At 37.8% G+C, this 19,549-nt stretch overlaps 1 protein-coding gene and 2 long non-coding RNA genes across 4 annotated transcripts in view; 1 reads left to right on the top strand and 2 right to left on the bottom strand.

Annotated features, from left to right (window-relative positions):
- kansl1b (KAT8 regulatory NSL complex subunit 1b) overlaps nt 1-19,549 on the bottom strand; it is a 95,862-nt gene that overhangs the window by 23,104 nt on the left and 53,209 nt on the right. The gene's annotated exons all lie outside the window — the stretch shown is intronic.
- Nucleotides 8,381-10,964, bottom strand: LOC309509669. Its single transcript, XR_014209987.1, has 3 exons — nt 10,950-10,964; nt 10,261-10,722; nt 8,381-10,065 (listed from the first exon to the last, which is right to left on the bottom strand). It is a non-coding gene; the product is annotated as an uncharacterized lncRNA (long non-coding RNA).
- On the top strand, nt 10,603-11,101 carry LOC309509707. The gene is made up of 2 exons (XR_014210016.1): nt 10,603-10,719; nt 10,917-11,101. It is a non-coding gene; the product is annotated as an uncharacterized lncRNA (long non-coding RNA).

Here is a 19,549-nt window from a genome sequence, read left to right as displayed (position 1 = left end):
TTCATTGTGCATTAAATAATGTTAACAGAAATTATGTTAACTTTTGATTTTAAAAATGTATTTTTAAATTAACCCCTAAAGGAGAATAATTGCGACAGTATATAACTATTGTTTTTTTTGTTAGGTCATTTTATCTAATGTTATCTAACAAATGGAATCTTATTGTAAAGTGTTTTTAATACTACAGTTTCCATCTTTGTGATATACACTTTAATATAATTATGTAAATTTAATCTAAATTAAGCTTTGGTACCGAAATTGGTACCGAGAACCGTGGATTTTCACTGGTATCGGTACCGAATACTGAAATTTTGGTACCGTGACAACACTAGAATGTACACTCGCGTCAGCATATGGTTATCGTGTTTATATTGTTTCACATGTTCATGTTGAGAAAAACAAACGAACAAATGCCAATCACATACAGCCAAACATTTACAGGCCAAACAATCTAGAAACCTTCAGCTGATCGTCAAGTGGGTCATTATAAGAAAAGATTCACATTCACGAGTGAACACAAAGAAAACGACAACAAACACTTCAAATGCTTACAAAAATTATAAATGAACAGAAAGTGACCAGATTTCAAGATGCAGTGGATAATTTTGTGAAGAATCCTTGAATCATTACTGATTTTCTACATAAAGGTTTTTATTTATTTATAATAAAATAGTTTTTCCTATCCCAGTTTAAAATGCAGAGACCATTATGAATAAGCCATTTGCAGGTTAATTAATTTGAGGAGCTATTCAAATGTTGTTTGAGCATCCCCACATAAATGTTGTGACTTTGGGGCAGGAATGTCTGTTTGAAAACAGTCATAAAAAAATAAATAAAAAAAGACAACCCCCTTAAAGCGAGCATTTGTACCCCAGTCCCATCTTTCAGCTGTCAATAAAACCAGTACACAAACAATGTTCAAGCTTTAAATCGATGGGAACATTACCAGATAATCTTATTCAGTGGAGCGCTTAAAATCATAGCTTGCGAGCGGAGAGCAACCACTTAAAATGTCCCCAAGTGTAGCGAGACAGAGCTGATGATCAACAGAAATGAAAGGAGACATGTATACCTAAAGATCCTTTCTCTGATAGTTCTTACAAACTGTGAGCCCTGTATAGAACAAACCATGATAACATTAGCACTTCAGCCAAGACACAATCACAGACCAACTCAAGCACAAAAGTGGAAGGACAGGGGCGTCCCACCTCAAGGTCAGAAAACACTACTGAGCGAACACTATCTCTCTGTAACACACACAGTCCTTGGGGATTTTGTCAACTCAAGCAGTACAGAAATGTGTGAAAAGACTGTGATCACCACATCATATTTTAGTAAAAAACTAAACTAAATATATATTTCTAATTGTAAAAAAATATATTGTTGACATTATTATAAAAAAAGCAATCATTATTGCTACAATTAGTCATCATTAAAAAAAATATTTTATACGGAAATATGATTTTTATAGATTTTTTTTTAAATTGCTTATCTAAATCTACTTATATTGCATTTAAGGTATACATTTGATCAGTTCATGCATTCCTTGGGAATCGAACCCATCACCTAGGCATTTGCTAGTTCCATGCTCTACAATACTACTAATAATAAATTAATAAACGTAAAAAATAAAATAAAAACAATGATAAATAAATACACACATACCAATGTTGACAAAGAACATTTCAAGCAGCGATTACTAAATTGTATCTGTTCTGTTATTTTTTTTTTATACTGCTTGCAATGTCTCTTTGCTCGTTACTTTATAACTGAGGATATTATTTAAAAGGGCGATATGTAGAATTCAGAAAACCTTGTTATTAGAGACACTGGTGGCCGACTGGCCGTTAAGTGAACTGCCGCCAGCAACTTAATGTTCATGTGCGCACATTTAACGCACAAAAGACTGAACGTGATTCAAGGCCCCGATATAATTGGGGCGAATTTCTTCTTCGTTCTTTGCTTAGAAGTTAAAATAAGTTGGCAACATCTCTGCAGCAAAATATATAAACACAACAAAATTACAGTGGTGAGAAAAAAGCAGTTAAGAAAGAATCCCGATCATAGCGATGTGTATATGCACAAGCTCTGCAATTCATCGACAGTGTCAACAGATGAGGAAAGTAAAATTACACATGATAATTTGATTATAAAATATATTTGAGACTATCTAGTTTAGTTGAATCAATCCCTTTTCTTTGCATGACAAATTGAACATTACAGTACAGAACAGCTTTTTCGACATTATCATGAACGTTGTATAAGCATTCATTTCACGTGTCATTGAAGAGAGGCTCTCAGGAAAAACTGTCCCGAGTCCTTGACATAAAAATAAGTCTACAGGCTTTCATAGACAACCTAAGAAATCGGGCAAGGTCTTGTTTTTTTAAGTTTACTTACAAGCTGTTCACACATTGGCAATACAAAAACCATAATACATGAAAATTCTTGCATAGCCCTTTTAGTTACACTATTTAAATAATGATTACATGGACAAACTTGAAGACTTAATTGAGAAAATGTAAGGCTACGCGGCACTGCTTAAACTTAATTTGTTAATAACTATAACCATAATACAAAGCAAGTTTATTATTTGATACTGATTTTTACTGAAATATTGGTACCATAACAAACCTAGTGCAATTTCAGGCTGGACTGTTATCAACATCATTGCCTTCATGATGAACTCCTTTGCTTCTGACACATACACACAAGCGTGCGCATGCAAGCACACCCTGCTTTTTCAGGAAATGACAGAACGAGGTGGAGGAACTAAATGAAAACACAGGAAATCAAGCCTGTGGTGATCATTACGAGGGTAACATGAAGACAGCTGAGACGAGAAGACTGAATGCACACACCTGCATGCATGCAAACATCAACAACCTTGAGAATCCAAGCACAATAATTTAGTTATGGTGGCTCAAAGATGAAAAAAGAAAAAATACAAAAAAAAAAGAAAAAAACTGGCAAAACAGTTGGGCATGATCAAAATGCAACTCATTCTTAATGTAGCCTACATGTGTAATCATTGTGAGAAAGTGTGATTGTGTGTGAAGGGCAGAATGAAAGCTGACTTCAAGGCCAGGGATAGAGTCACTCTACTGCAGACATGATTTGGGCGTCGTCTGGAGAACAAAGAGTTGAGAAAAAGAGAGAGAGAGAGTGAGTCCCACCCCCTTCAGGGTCACATGACTGGTAGGAGGCAGACGGGGAGCAAAAATAAGAGGAAAGAAATGGAGAGAGAATAGAAAAAAAAGAGAAAAAGAAAAAGGCATGCCAAGTTTAAAGCATGAATATAGTGTTTATGCATGCTTAAAATAGCTTTTATTGTATTGTTTGGGAGTTGTATGGGGATGAAATAAACTAATTTAACACGGTATTACGTCCAATGACTAAAAATGTATGAAGACAGCATGAATAGCATTCCCAACAGTCTTTAATCATGTCTATTTCTGTATTTCAACAAACAAATGATCTTTTAGTATTTTTTTTTTTTTAAATGATTTACTTGAACGGTTTCACATTCAAATATGTTACAAATGTAGTGTTGAGTGATGATAAATCTATGGACTGAAGGAACTGACTCCAATGTACCGGTTTGCCGAAAAAATCAATCTATAACCAGCTTCACGTCAAATTCTAAAGAATGTTTTGCGTGTTTGTTAATAATTTTGGCTAATTTGACAATGCTTTCAGCAACCATCAACAGGACAGTATTCTAACATGTTTTATCATATTTCAGAATCATAAGTCCATACATAAACTCAGAGCAGTTGGCTTCACACATGAGAATGTGTGGCATGTGTGGACGGTGGGCCTGGTCTCTTACACAGGAAGCCTGTGCCCATATCATCCAGGCTCCCAGTGCATTACTGTAAGTCAGCAGATTTCCATAGTACTGACCAGATGCCCAAACCCTCTCCCATATATCCCCCCCACCAGAGGCTCTCAGTGTGTGAGGGAGGCTGTGGTTTGCTAGATAGCGCTTTGAACTCGTAAATAACACAAGTCATGCATGGGGGGCGTTAGTACTGATAGAGGAGAATCTGGAGGGTCCGATAATAACCATGCTTCCTTGTTGACTACTACACACATGCTGATGCTAAGAACTGAGGCCAGTTTGCTGTGCTGATGTTTAACTTCAGTACATATGGAACATCAAAACAGTCTCGGATTAGCGTTTGAACATTCCTGATAAACAATAAACATTCAATTGCCCTTTGTCTAAGCACTTTGAACTTCATACTCACTTGTCACATTATATAAAAATATAAAACTCAAAATAACATCACAGGTTCCCACTACAATAATATCCACAGGTAAAACTACAGGTCGGAGTAGGTCATGATCAGCTGATCAGTGATCACAGCTGCACAAGTACAGATATGATGACTAGAACATATAACCCAAAACACGTAATATTTCTAGTGAATTTAAAAAGAAAAAAAACTGAGCCATCTGGAGTTTCAGTAACTGATAGAACTTACATCTCTTACAACTCTTGCATGTTGAGATTTGTTTTGCATAAACAGGTTGACCTTAAACACGCATCCACTTGAACAAACACGACATTAAAAAACATAACTTAAATGTAAGTGAACGTAAAACAAACTTCACATAAACACATTACAATAAATGTTACATTTACCTGCCCTTCATTATATCAGGGCTAATTTTCTTTTCTATTGGCCCAGTCAAACCGGTTCAGATTTTTACTCTCTCTGTCAAAATTTTATTGTTTAAAGGTCCCATGACATGACATTTCCACTTTCTGAGGTTTTTTAACAGCAATATGAGTTCCCCTAGCCTGTATATGGTCCAAGTTTCAAAAAATTGTAATCGGTGTAAATCGAGCTTTTGCTATTTTTCTCTGCCTTTGAGAAAATGGAAGCTCAACCGGGCTGATCTTGAATCTCCTCCTTATGACGTCATAAGGAGAAATGTTACCTCCCCTTTCTCTGCTTTGCCCGAGAAAGAGAATATTTCTCGCCCATGAGAAAATGAGCTAGGAAGTAGAATGCGCGCGATTTTAGTTTGTCCACGAGAGATATCATGGCTTTTGAGCGAGCAAAGCATAATAATTGCTCAATAATTGGATGTACAAATGAACATCGAATGGTCAATACAGAGCTGGGCTTGCTGAACGTCGGACAAGTAAGTCAACAAATTATATATAAGTGTGTTGCTTTACTGTTTATGGTTACCTAGCTTCTTACACGTAGAATGTGGCTGTCACATTAGCTATGCAGTTACTTGCGCTAATGTAAAGGTAGACAGCATCAAGTTACACATACTGTAACGCGAGTGTTGTACATTTCTTTGTTATTTGGATAACCGTTTTCCTGTTGGTTATATGGCGCGCGCGATATCCGCATTTCAAGATCGCAGAGCTTGATGTAATTGTAATAAGATAAATTACAGACGTTACAGATCTCTCATGAAAAGGCAACAGTAGGTTAGGGTTAGCTACAAGATAATAACTGTAAACCATCCGAATAAAGCATCGTATCCAGACATAATATTTTAAACTAACCATTCGGAAACGTCCTGCTGGAGCCGCTGAGTTGCAACTTCTTCATCCGTTGCTTCTCCATCTGGATCAGATTCTGGGTCAAACTGAAATGCTTGAACGACTGCGTGTCTTCGTGCCATTGCTATATCCAACATAAACAAACATGCATGGTACTGTTGCGCAAGATGGTCAAGGCCACACCCACCCTCCACCTTGCGCTGCCTTTCTCCTCCTCATTAGTATTTAAAGCTACAGACACCGAAACGGCCCGTCTGAAGGAAGCTCATTCTGGGACTTGCTTGTAGTGGCTATAATTCTGCACCAAGGCTTAATTTTTGGAAAGAGATTTCAGATACAGTACTAAGGACCACAAAGGACTATATTAAAGCCTACAAAAAGTAGCATGTCATGGGACCTTTAAGATATTGTTTCATTGTTTTTGACGCATGTAACCTTGTAAACAGTGCTATAAGATTTTCAGGTAGCTCTAACAGGAAATATATACAGAAATTGAATCAAGTTGTCAAACACTTAGGCTAACTGTCTTCACTGCATGAATTATAAATTAAAGCTACACTGGTTAATTTTTTTTGTTGATTCTTAGCAAAAAACACTTGGTTCTTTCAAAAATATATGTGCTCATTAATGTATATTTCTTTCTTTCAAGTAATAAAGTATTCTCGTAAGTTTATAATCTGCCATTGAAAGTACATACGGGTGAGGGGTTCGAATGCCGGTCGCCATGTTGCCCCTCCATCTTGAAACTACATTAGCCATACCTGTAAATTCGCGCTTCGCCTGTCGCGCTTTACACTCAGTGACATAGAGACAAATGTGAGGGGGAGATTACTCGCGACTGCCGGCAGATTTGAAAGATTGCTGATGGAGGATCACGCCTATTTTCGAGGACATGTAGCAGAGTCGCCAAGGAAGCGAAAGAGAATTAAAACGTCAACGCGACAGGCAAATCAGCAAGACCAAAGTCAATACTGGAGTAACTTTTCCCAGATGGAAAGAGCTCATGAGGAGCAAAGATTTTAAAACGGACGCCAAAGTTGCCTGCTTTCTTCTCGACAGGTAATTCAGCCTATTTGTGTAAATTCGAAGTTTTATAGTTGCTTGTCTAACCATAGCATGGTTGTGCATAACGCCAGAACGACCTCTAGTATAACTTGCGTTACTTTTCCTCATGTCAATGGTGAAAAAGTATTGTTTACCTTGTAACATAAATCTGTGCTGCGACGGATCACAGATGATAGTTTTAAAGGCGCAATTGGACGAAGTCGAAACTGGAAGTCATGTTAATCGTGGAATAATACGGCCACCGTAGGAGTTAAAACGCCCTCGAAATTGAAAGGAACAGAAACTAATATTAACTGGGTAGTCATATACAATTTCACCGCTAGATGGGGGAAAATATCACACAGTGTAGCTTTAAATATAGATGAATCCTTAAAGCTACAAATGTTATTCAGTCAAGAGCAGTGAATGATTTTATTTTTTCTTTTGTTCTTTGACTATCCTTAATGACAGACAGCAGCAGGTTTAGAAGACTCCTGCCACTTTAAGACCTGCCGCAGATTTGTTTCCTCACAACTCTTTACGTTCACTTAAGACTTTAACTTATTTAACTGAGCTTGCGAGGATACTCAACAAAGCAGACATTTTGTCATAATTTTGTGCGTTTTTTTGTCTGTTTAAGCGCCGTCTGAAGCGGCTTTTTGTGAGTGTGTGTGTCACACAGACAGGAGATTCACAGACATGCGCCAATACCGCACTGCTTTCTCTTTTGTCTTATAGCGCTTGAATGGTTTAAAAGGATTTTAATGAATAAGAGTGTGATCATATATTGTAACGCCAGCCAAAGGATGACGAGAAAAAAGCGGATGCTGCGCTAAATATTTTTAATGCGTTAAACTCAAAAATAAAATCGCATAAAAAAAACAACAACCTTTGAACAGCACCAATAGCTGTATGTCATTATTCTTCTAGTTAGAGCTGAGAATATTATGTATTTTAATAAAATCATAAAACTCCATGGGCATTTTTAACAGAAATAATCAATATACAAATTTTTTTTTCTAGTTAAATATTGTTTTTGTGATAGAAATTGGAAGTAAAAAAGCATTAAAAAAAATCTGTATTCTTATCCTTAACCAGTAAATCCCAAATGACTGGACAAGTCATGTACATTCGTCAGTTAGAAAGAGTGGAAACTTTGAACATTCAGCTTTTAAAACTTCTGAAACTTTACAGAAATGATGAGTGTTTGGCCTTTGAATATTGTTGTGAAGAAGTGTTGTGGAGCTATGACTGTATTTGAAGGTGAACAGAACAGAAATGTAAACAGGAACCTATGCCAGGCAGGGAGTAGCCAATGAAACGAGAGGTGAAACCCATGTGGAATTCTGGAGTTTGAACATAAAGAGTGAGCAGAGAAAAGGGACAGAGAGAAGAAAACAAACTGGTTAAAAAATCAAGTATGTAGGAACAAGTGAGTATATGAGAGAGAGAAAGAGAAAGAGAACAACTGTGATCCGTTATGCAATGGGTGTGGGAGCAGATTTCCAGGGCCATCAGTTGTGCTGTAAGCAGCTCCAGATGTTTGGAGTTCAGGGTGGGAAAGTGACACAGCTGCTTGGCATGCGTCAGCTCCTGACTGAATGCACTACCAGAGCAGGAATGGCCTTGCATCACACCAACAAAAGAGATCTGTGATGCGTTTCTAAAGGGAAGACAACTTGGGAGATGAACTGACAGATTCTAAGCAGGCCTATTATAGGATACATGCTTGTATACTGCAGAGTGCATACATCTGTTCACAGTTCTTAGCATTAAAATGAAAAAATTTGTGAAACGTTTTCATACGTGAAATACTTTTGACATACTTAAGACATAAGAGTTAATGTGCTGAACATTAGGACTGTGTTTGATACATCGATGCGAAGATGCATTCGAGTATCGATTCAGCTGCTGCTTTATTCCTTGGCACGTGCACAGCAGTGGACCACACTTAATTTGAATACAAGAACAGCATTTAAAACAGAGTGGAAATGTGCTGAAATTAATGATTCGAATATATCGGCTAGAGCAAGGTTTAATCTGGCCCGCAGAACAACAAAACTGGGGTTGCCTGATATCAAAAGATGTAATCCCCCAATCAGAGCTTTACACTTGCACAATATCTGCTAAGTGTTTTACTTATTTTTCCCAACTTGCCAACCATGTGCACTCGCGCTCAGTCTCCAATGTGGATAAAAGCACTGGCTTTCTGAAAACACTGGTAAGATTGCAGTTTGGCGATCTATAGTTCGATATTCTATTCACAGAAAAGTGTAATACATCAAGTATGTTCATTTACGGGCCTGAGAAAGAGAAACTGTGCATGTATGAATTACCTCAGTCTGTACCACGTTTCACTATTAACAGTGAAGCGGTGAGTTTAATTGCTTCAAAAACAGTGATGTTACAAACTCCTTGCTGAGAAAAATGTAGCTCTTCAGTGGCGAAGCTATTTTGTTGATAAAAATGGCAGGGCAGCGTTGAGACGTTTCTGTTGTGAAATGTTTCTGTGTGTCTGAATGTGTGTTTGTGAGCAACATTACAATATATATATTTATTAAAATAAGTACATTACTATTTATGTGCTTAAAAAACAGAAAGAAAACAATCAGAATATTGTATCTGGTGGGGAGTGCCCAATGTTAACATGAAACCTACACCATTACCTATATTTTTATACAGTGCTACAGAGGCCCTTTATAATGCAAAAGGCAACTGCCAGTCCGACCTTTGGTTAGCATTGGCCCTATAGTATGCAGTTGTTTAATAAACAGCTGTTATACTAAATTCTGCTGAGAATACTGCTAAATGTATAGGCCTACTAAATTTAATGCAGACCCGTATCATGATATATATTGTAATGTGGCCTCCGTATCGGGATACATGTTGTATCGTGACGCTGTTGCTGATACACAGCTCTACTGAACATCAGTAAACATTCTTCTTTACTATCATTCTGACATCAAACATCAATTAAATTATGTCTCAGTATTACAAAGCATCTTGTAGTTTGATATTTGTGAATTTGAGTCAAAACATGAGCAGCTGATTATCTATAATGTTTGTTTAAAAGCACGTCTGCACCAATTATCAAAACGAGACTCATTAGTGACGCATAAAAAGGATGAAAAGTCTGTCAAAAAACATGCGTGGGTTCGTTACCAACTGCAACACGGAGCACTAAACACAGTGAGGGTGAAGCCAAACATGTTCACCCATTATAAACGGGGGATCTGGTCTCTAAACAGTTGTGCATCTGTGAAGACTGAACAACCAAATTAACCAATTAGGACTGCACGATAATAAAAAATAAAAAAACTGACATTGCCATATTTTGTATATTAGGGGTGAGAAAAAAAAAATGTTTTGCGATTCCCTCTCCAATGGTTCAGAATAGATTCGCTTAGTTTTTAACCGCAGATGCACGATGACACTGCGTGTGTTTTAGAAACACCTGTATTCTGCTTGCTTCCAACTCCTCTCACTCACTCACACACACACACACACACACACACACACACACACACACACACACACACACACACACACACACACACACACACACACACACACACACACACACACACACACACACACACACACACACACACACACACACACACACACACACACACACACACACACACACACACACACACACACACACACACACACACACACACACACACACACACACACACACAATCTTTTATAAAGTTCGGAAAGGTTGAAGCAAATTACAAGGACATCCGCAGGCTTCATTGCACAGGATATGTGAGAAACGCGTGCTTTGCTTGATGTTACGCTTGCAGTGTCCGGTCTAGGGCCATTTTGCATAAAGAGTAGTTTCACGTTTAGTACATTTTGCTGACTACTTACTGAAAATAGTATAAAAGTACAGTACATATGTAATTAAACATGTTTTCATTATGGTATTATTACTTTTACTTTAGAAAAAGGATCTGAGCTCTTCCTCCACTGGTAGAGACTAGAGGAATTAAGACTAATAATAGAAGATAAGGTTTTGCCAGTGACACTTTTGATATATTTATTGATATAAGTAATTTTTTATATAACGTGACTAAATAAAAAGATTAAGTCATTAGTGAAGATTTTGTAACAGTATTTAGAATAGAACAGTGGTTCTCAACTCCAGTCCTCGGGACCCACTGCTCTGCACATTTTGTATGTCTCCCTTATTTAACACACCTGAACCAGATCATCAGCTCTTTAGGAGAGACTCCATGAACTGAACTGAGTGTCAAATAAGAGAGACATACAAAATGTGCAGAGCAGTGGGTCCCGAGGACTGGAGTTGAGATCCACTGGAATAGAATAGAATAGACCATGCAATGCAAATCAGTTTGGTTACAGCTCACATGTATCATTCTCATTCTATCATTCACCTTGCCTCCATTACATATCTGTCACATAAGTGTTTGATCACCACATTTGAGTGACATTTCAGAAAATGTTATATATATATATATATATATATATATATATATATATATATACACAAACTTTTCACTGGTACTGTACTATAATATACACATAAATAATATTGATACTGTATTATAATACACACACAAATAAAATCGGCCGAAATATTGATATCAGGCTTTTTTTTACACCCTAATATCGGTATCGGCCCCCAAAAATCCATATCGGTCGGGCTCTAATATATAATATATATATCGCATTATTAATTATCACAAAATAGTGCAATGTCAGTTTCCTTCCAATAATACTGCAGCAATATTATTTCTATACTATGTTATAACTATTGTCTGTGTTACATCTGTTTTAATCAGACTTTCACCTGTCCTCAGTCAGCACTATGCTTAAGTAACCACCACTTTCACATGCTGGGTTAAAGAAAGAACACCAGGTTCAAGTTCAAGGTACTAAGTGCAGTTTAATCAGTACACTGGTAATGTGTGAGTGTTTTAAGGAAAAGTGGAAAGTACATGTGGTGGGACTTGTTGACTATGACTCATAAAATAACGGCTAAATAAAGACTAGAGCTAACAAGCCTTACAGGTGAGCCAGCAGGGTTAACTAGACGTTCAACAACAGAGACGCAATTCTCAAATAACAAAGATGCATCCTCTCAGATTTTGCCTAAATGCCATAGAGGACTGAATTTAGCATCCATATAAAGAAATGTGTCTGGTCTGCTGGACATAAACAGCCTAATTTTACAGGCTACCTGAATACTGACTGGTCAATTAAGAACATTTGTAGTTCTGCACATCCCAAGTAATGATGTACATAAAATAAAAGCTACAATAAAGTTCAACTGTTACCAGGCAACTCGCCACGGTTAATTAGCTTATACACACAATGTATGTAGCTATTAAAACAAAATAATCAGACTCCACAATAAAATCCACCAAGTTACAAGGTCTTCATGTGAGCCTGGATGTTACAAATGTTACAATGTGAGGGACAGAGAGAGGATTTCATTTCACACCACAGATGTGTGTGCTGATCAAGTAAGAATTTAGACCAAACACACTCTGGTGATCAGATATGAACCAGCTTGATCAAACCCCTAAAGGAGGAATCAGACGCTCCATTTAGAAATGTGTACGTCTGTGATGCACCAAACACCTGCTGGTGTGACATCAAACACGCTCTGATCTGAAAAGCAATCACTCACAGCTTATGAGAAACAGAAACCTTGAACCACCAACGATGAGCTAGCACAAGAGTAATGTTTCAGTCACTGACGCAAATGCAGAACCACCAGATAAATGTGTTTGTATATACACCAATTTCAATATTAATAATAAATTAAATATAATGATAAAGCATATTATTTTATATACAGTGGATATAAAAAGTCTACACACCCCTGTTAAAATGGCAGGTTCTTATGATGTAAAAGAATGAGACAAAGATAAATCATGTCAGAACTTTTTTCACTTTTAATGTGACCTATAATGTGAACAATTCAATTGAAAAACAAACTGAAATCTTTGAGGAAAAAAACAACAACAACCTCACAATAACCTGGTTGCATAAGTGTGCACACCCTTAAACTAATACGTTGTTGAAGCACCTTTTGATTTTATTACAGCACTCAGTCTTTTTGGGTAGGAGTCTATTAGCATGGCACATCTTGACCAATATTTGCCTACTCTTCTTTGCAAAAGCGCTCCAACTTTGTCAGACTGCGAGGACATCTCCTGTGCACAGCCCTCTTCAGATCACCCCACAGATGTTCAATTGGATTCAGGTCTGGGCTCTGGCTGGGCCATTCCAAAACGTTAATCTTCTTCAGTTGAAGCCATGCTTTTGTGGATTTGGATGTGTGCTTTGGGTCGTTGTCGTGCTGAAAGGTGAACTTCCTCTTCATCTTTCTAACGGACGCCTGAAGGTTTGGTGCCAAAATTGCATGGTATTTGGAACTGTTCATAATTCCCTCCGCCCTGACTAATGCCCTGGTTCCAGCTGCAGAAAAACAGCCTAAAGCATGATGCTGCCACCACCATGCTTTACTGTGGGTATGGTGTTCTTTGGGTGATGTGCAGTGTTGTTTTTGCGCCAAACTTTTGGAATTATGGCCAAAAAGTTCAACCTTGGTTTCATCAGACCATAACACATTTTCCCACGTGCTTTTGGGGGACTTGATGTTTGATTTTGCAAACTTCAGCCGGGCTTGGATATTTATCTTTGTGAGAAAAGGCTTCCGTCTTGCCACCCTACCCCATAGCCCATTCATATGAAGACCAGGGAGATTGTTGTCACATGTAGCACACAGCCAGTACTTGGCAGAAATTCCTGCAGTTCCTTTAATGTTGCTGTAGGCCTCTTGGAAGCCTCCCTGACCGGTTTTCTTCTCGTCTTTTCATCAATTTTGGAGGGACGTTCAGTTCTTGGTAATGTCTCTGTTGTGCCATATTTTCTCCACTTGATGATGACTGTCTTCACTGTGTTCCATGGTATATCTAATGCTTTGGAAATTCTTTTGAACCCTTCTCCTGACTGATATCTTTCAACAATGAGATCCCTCTGATGCTTTGGAAGCTCTCTGCGGACCATGGCTTTTGCTCTGAGATGCAACTAAGAAACTGTCAGAAAAATCCTACTAGAACAGCTGAACTTTATTTGTGATTAATCAGTCACTTTAAATGATGGCAGGGGTGTAATGACTCGTCTTTAACATGAGTTTGAATGTGATTGGTTAATTCTGAACACAGCCACATCCCCAGTTATAAGAGGGTGTGCACACTTATGCAACCAGGTCATTATAAGGTTTTTATTTTTCTCCCTCAAAGATTTCAGTTTGTTTTTAAATTGAATTGTTCACATTATAGGTCACATTAAAAGTGTAAAAAAAGTTCTGACATGATTTATCTTTGTCTCATTCTTTTACGTCACAAGAACCTGGCATTTTAACAGAGGTGTGTAGACTTTTTATATCCACTGTAATATATCATGCGCAAGCCAGACAACTATATATAAACATATTAGAGTTGTCAAAAAGTAAACAATGGCCAACCAGAGGTGTTTACGATTCCGCTCAACAGCGGAATTTTAAAGTTTCAGTACCGTTTGGTACCGAAGTCGGTACTTTTTGACAACTCTAACACATACAGTGCTGGTCAGAATTATTTGCCCCCTTGGTAAATATGATCAAAGATGGCAGTAAAAAAAAAAATCTGCATTAATTTTACTTGTAAAACTTTCAATGTTATAGTAACACACCAGCTGACTGGATTCCCTGTATAGTTTACTGCATTAGTTGAGATTTTTTTTCCTTGAGAAAAATGAACATGTACTGTCCCTGATATATCCAAATTAATATATCCAAATGAGATTGAATCTATATCAGAATCGATAGGCTTATGAATAGAAATCGAATCGTCAAATTTTTGTCAATGCATAGGCCTAATAAAAACACAGTACCAGTTATTTTAGTAAATTTTTGTTTTAAGTACATTAAAATTAGATTTTTATTTTTTATCTGCAGTGATTTCCTTGTTTTCTTTATTAGTTAGAATAGGTATAACAACATTTAAACTGACTGCAAAATGCATACAAATATAATACCTTATAGAAGAACTTGAGAATCGACAACTTCAGAGTTTGTTGATATAGGCTAGTCCAGGGGTCAGCAACCTATGGCAGGTGTGGGATAATCAGGCATGTGACATTACATAAAGTCCCTTGAACTTGCATATGGACGTATATTTTGAGGTAATCATTCCTGTGATCATCCCTTTGCATGCCATATGTAGGGGTGTGACGATAACCGCATCACCGCAATATCGCGTTAATGAGATGCCTACCGCGGTGTGAGGTCATCACCGCACTTTTTTTCTTTCTTTTTTTTTGAAAGTCACAGGAGTGCATATGGTGTGTGATATGAACTATAAACACATTAATATTTGCTTATAATTTACTGTATCTGCGAGTCCCATGTTCAAGTGCTTCTGGAGAAAAAAAAAACGCTTCCTGCGCAAGGGAGGGACAGTCCGTTAAACATATGGGGGATTTATTTTTTTGTGTGTGTCTGATTATTATTAATTAACTGCTAGGTTTCAGTACTTGTGATGTTTACAGATAATGTTCAATTAAATACAAACAAACACAGGCATAAAAGACAAGCATAACGTAAACAGTTGGAGTTAGATTTTAATTGCAAGTAGCGATCTCTCTCATGTGGTATAGGCAATAACAGTTGACGGCGCTAGCCGAATGATTTAAAAAATAGCCACGAATCTAGTGTCTAAGCCAAATACTGTGTCGCCTTTGAGGCAGGTGACAATTAAGGGGAAGCCGGTGAATTTGGACAAGGCAATATGCCGAATTTGTCGCACAAAAGTATCCGTCTCGCGAGGAAATACCACTAACTTAAGACCACATCTTAGAAAAATTAACCATCCTGTGGCGTTTGCTGGACTTAAGTGCAGAACACCTACCTTAGGTTGGCGACACACTGGCTGCGTGGCGTGTCCGTTTTTATTTCGGCTCCCATGTTAACAGGTTATAGCTTGAACACTGCCTGCGTGAGACGCGCGTCTCAGTTGCGGCACGAGCCGCGCGGGAAAAAGCGTGCATGCTAGAAATAGAACCGACGCCTATTTTTCACGCAAGCCTGTTGGAAGCGTTTCCTGGCAAAATAGAATAGGAAAAAAAATTTTGTATGTCATTTTGACATGAATACATATTAATAAATTACATTTTGATGTTTGAAAGTTTAGGTTTTGACATAAATGCAGATATAAATGTAATTAAAAAAAATATTATCGATTTTCAAATATTGCACCTGTCAATACAGAACGAAATATTCTGTAGCCTATTTTGCCATCAATTCTGCCGACGCTGTCTTTGCTGCTATATATTTGTTTAACATGAAGTAGGCTATAGGCCTTCCACAACTCTCTCCCCATATGTCGAATATATCACCAATGAGGCTTATATGTCACCTAGCAGCAGCAGCGCTGTTTCTGGTGTGCAAAGACATAAAAAAAAGCCACGCAGCTGACACGCAACAGAAACGCCACACTCACACCACGCAGCCAGTGTGTCGCCGGCCTTAATAGTTAATTATTAATATTTACAATTTAATATTTGTTAATTTGTTTATTTGTTAAAGAATACTGCTTTATGTTATTCATTTCCATTGTCATTTACAAGCTACATGCGTTCTTGATCGCCTCTGCAGTGTGTGACGCGGCCGCGGGTGATTTTTTTTAAAATGTATTTATTTATTTATTTATTTTTGGGGTGGGTGGGGGGTCGGTTAACCGCCAAACCGCGAGATTTGTTGCTTCTTTACCGCGGTAAGAAAAAATCCCATACCGTCACAGCCCTAGCCATAAGGTTGCCGATCGCTGATATAGTCAAATTAGAACAACATCTACACACTACAGTTTAAAAAAAGGCTAGATTATTTTCCAAAAGAATATGTATTTAACAAAGGGACAATAAACAGTTCATTGGTTTAAAGGCATTGAACTCTGAGTTTTATATAGACACGCACATTTCATTATTTTGAAAAACAAACTCAATTACTCCAAGTTACTCAAGCAGCCAGCAAAACACAACCACATGTGGCTGTGAGCTTCCAGCAGCTTAGTGAACACTGGCCAATCTTTGCAGTGAGAAAAAAAAAAAAAAATGCGGCATGGAAGAATATGACTCGAGTGAGTGCGTGAGGAGCACGTATGTGTGTTTTAGCAGTTTCGAGGAACCATGCTAATGTTCGTCAATGTGTTCAAGACTACAAATCTGTACACAGTGACGCTCCCAAAAAGCAGGAGGACACATTTCAGCAGAGGGATATGATGTTCATCCAGTGTTTCAGACACAGCAAGAGGATCTCCTCTTGAAAACAGTTCCTGAAGGTCCAATCAGCCTCTAAGCTTTGAGCTGAATCAGAGCCAGCGTAGCGATCAAAAGCCGAAGCTGGACGAGAGCAGAGACTCAGTGTTTCCTCCCCAGCACAGTTCAGCAACTCAGGAATTTGTATTGTGGTCCCTAGACAATGTTCAAAAACAATAAGATTATCTGCAGTGCATTACTGCTGCTTCCTGATCAAACACACACACACACAGAACTCATCCTGGGACTAAAGACTTTCCGCAGGTTTAGGATTAAGTGCTTTAAACATGTTTAGGATTACAAGTCAACTTCAAGACCAACACAGCACAAACTGCTGACATAAGATATTATTAACTAAGGAGAGACTAAGCGGAGTTACCGAAAAATGTACTTCAGCACCACAAAAGGCCAAAAGCTCAAAGAACTGCTCCATGTTTTTGTCTGATTTTGTCCATAAAATTAAAGTTTTTTTTTTTTGTTAGTTAACGGTTAACTGGTTAATTATGAGCATCCCTAGAACAATAAGAAGCTTATCAAAGTTTCAAAATGTCATGTGGCAATGCATCTGGAATTTTGACCAATAAATTGACATACTTATCCAGTTGTTCATGACACTGGATAAGGATAAAAACAAACTTTAAAAAGATTACACTTAAAGTGCCATCTGAATATTTTAGAGCTCAGCAAAATTTATACTATAGAAATATACACTATCATTCAAACGTTTGGGGTCAGTATGATTTTTGTTGAAAAATTTTAAAACTTAATCAGCAAGAATTCATTAAATTGATCAAAAGCAACAGTATACAGTAAAAATGTCTAACGTTTAAAAAAATAAGAAATGTTCCTTGAGCATCAAATCAACATATTAGAAGGACCATGCGACAATGAAGACAACTAATGATACTGAAAATGTTGCTTTGCCATCACAGGAATAAATCACATTTTTAAATATATGAAAATATAAAACAGAAACAATCACTAGGTACTAAAACTAGCTTGCGTTAGCCTATATGTGATGCTATAGGTGACAATAACCTGCAATCAATGTTTGTCACACAAATGTAGGGGAAAAAAACATCCAAGTAATCCATTTAATGCCAAATATTCCATGGCCAGTAAGAAAAATGAATGGCCATTCAACTGCCAACTAGTAGGTGTGGCAGAAAAGACATTTTGAACCCTGACTTGATTATTCTGGCAAAGTTCTTGCTGAGAGAAAGAGATATATAAAGCTTAATTTAGAGTTAGTCTCAATTATTTTCTCTTTTGACTTCCTTCTAAAAATATAATATAAAATAAAATAAATAAAACAAGTATCTATAATTCAGAGATCTGCTTGCTCTCTGGGCATTAGTGACAGCAGCCTCACATGTTAACATAAGATCCTGCTTTTTATGGCTCCGACGCTGAAGAAAAATAAGCAAGGCCAAATTGTAAAAAGCAGATTGCTGATGTACTGCCACATCTATAAACTGCTTGCTTGGCTCCATACATATATTGGCCCTACAAGCAGTAAATGAGTACCATTATTTATGCCGTTGCTTCTAGAAGGTTCTGGCACTGTAATTTGACCACCCGGGAATAAGTGATAGAGCAACAAGGACTTTAGCTTTAGCAATAATCTCTTTATTGCCAAACAATGTGAAGTAAAACTTTATCCGATTGGTGTGGGGAAATTGACATGGCGGTTCTATGATGTCACAATACTGATGAGTCACACTAATAAACCGGCAAGTGTGTGCAACATAACATTCATTAGCCTTGAATCCACACTAGCACAAAAATACAGACAAACCCTCGGGGAAGGGTATGTGACCTGAACCACAGCTATGATGACTTGCATATTTCATTACAGAACAAAAACAGGCCTCAGAACGCAACACATTGAACGGTTTTATTCAATCACTCTGCCACACACATTCACAGAGGCACACAAACACACACACCCTTCACAGAGGAGCCTTTTCATTATGGGCCAGGCACTGCGGGCGCTGCCAGGTACAGATGATAGTGAGCCATATAGAGAGAAAGACCTCAGACCTCTGCTGTAGGTATAACTACCTTATCAGGCAAAAAAAAAAAAAAAAAACTCATGAAATAAATATTTGGACATTCTACCACATTTCTGACATATGCACAGTATAGGCTACATCAGGGCTATTCAACTGGCGACCCGCCAATCATCTCCACACAGCCCGACGGCACCAACCTCCCTCCTCCTCCTCCTTTCCTGGCGGTGTGGCTAATTTAGTTTGATACTCGCTCCGATTGACCTGAGAAACGTTTTACGTGCGAATATTTCAGCAGTTATTATATGTGTCCCGAATTTATGTCGACTGAACCAGCGATACCAATCATTCGTGAATGAATCATTCTTTTGGTTCGATTCTTTCTAAACATGCTTGCATAACGGTCTAAAACTATTCGGATTCATTCGGACCGCTCCGTCACTGAATCATCTGAAGCGGTTTCTCAGTCAGCACAGTAACAACAAATAGCGCTGTTTTCAGTTGTTTCACTAGTTGTTTCAACAGGGCCCAGCGCAGAGTTGCGTTTACTCCCGGTCCCGGACACTATTATTAAACAGCGTTGCGACAACCAGTGGGAAGCATTTCAATTCGACAGACACCT

Source organism: Leuciscus leuciscus, assembly GCF_965113295.1.
Source record: "Leuciscus leuciscus genome assembly, chromosome: 1".
NCBI lineage: Eukaryota > Metazoa > Chordata > Actinopteri > Cypriniformes > Leuciscidae > Leuciscus > Leuciscus leuciscus.
Note: the sequence above shows the minus strand (reverse complement) of the source record. Positions and strands in the feature narration are given on the sequence as shown.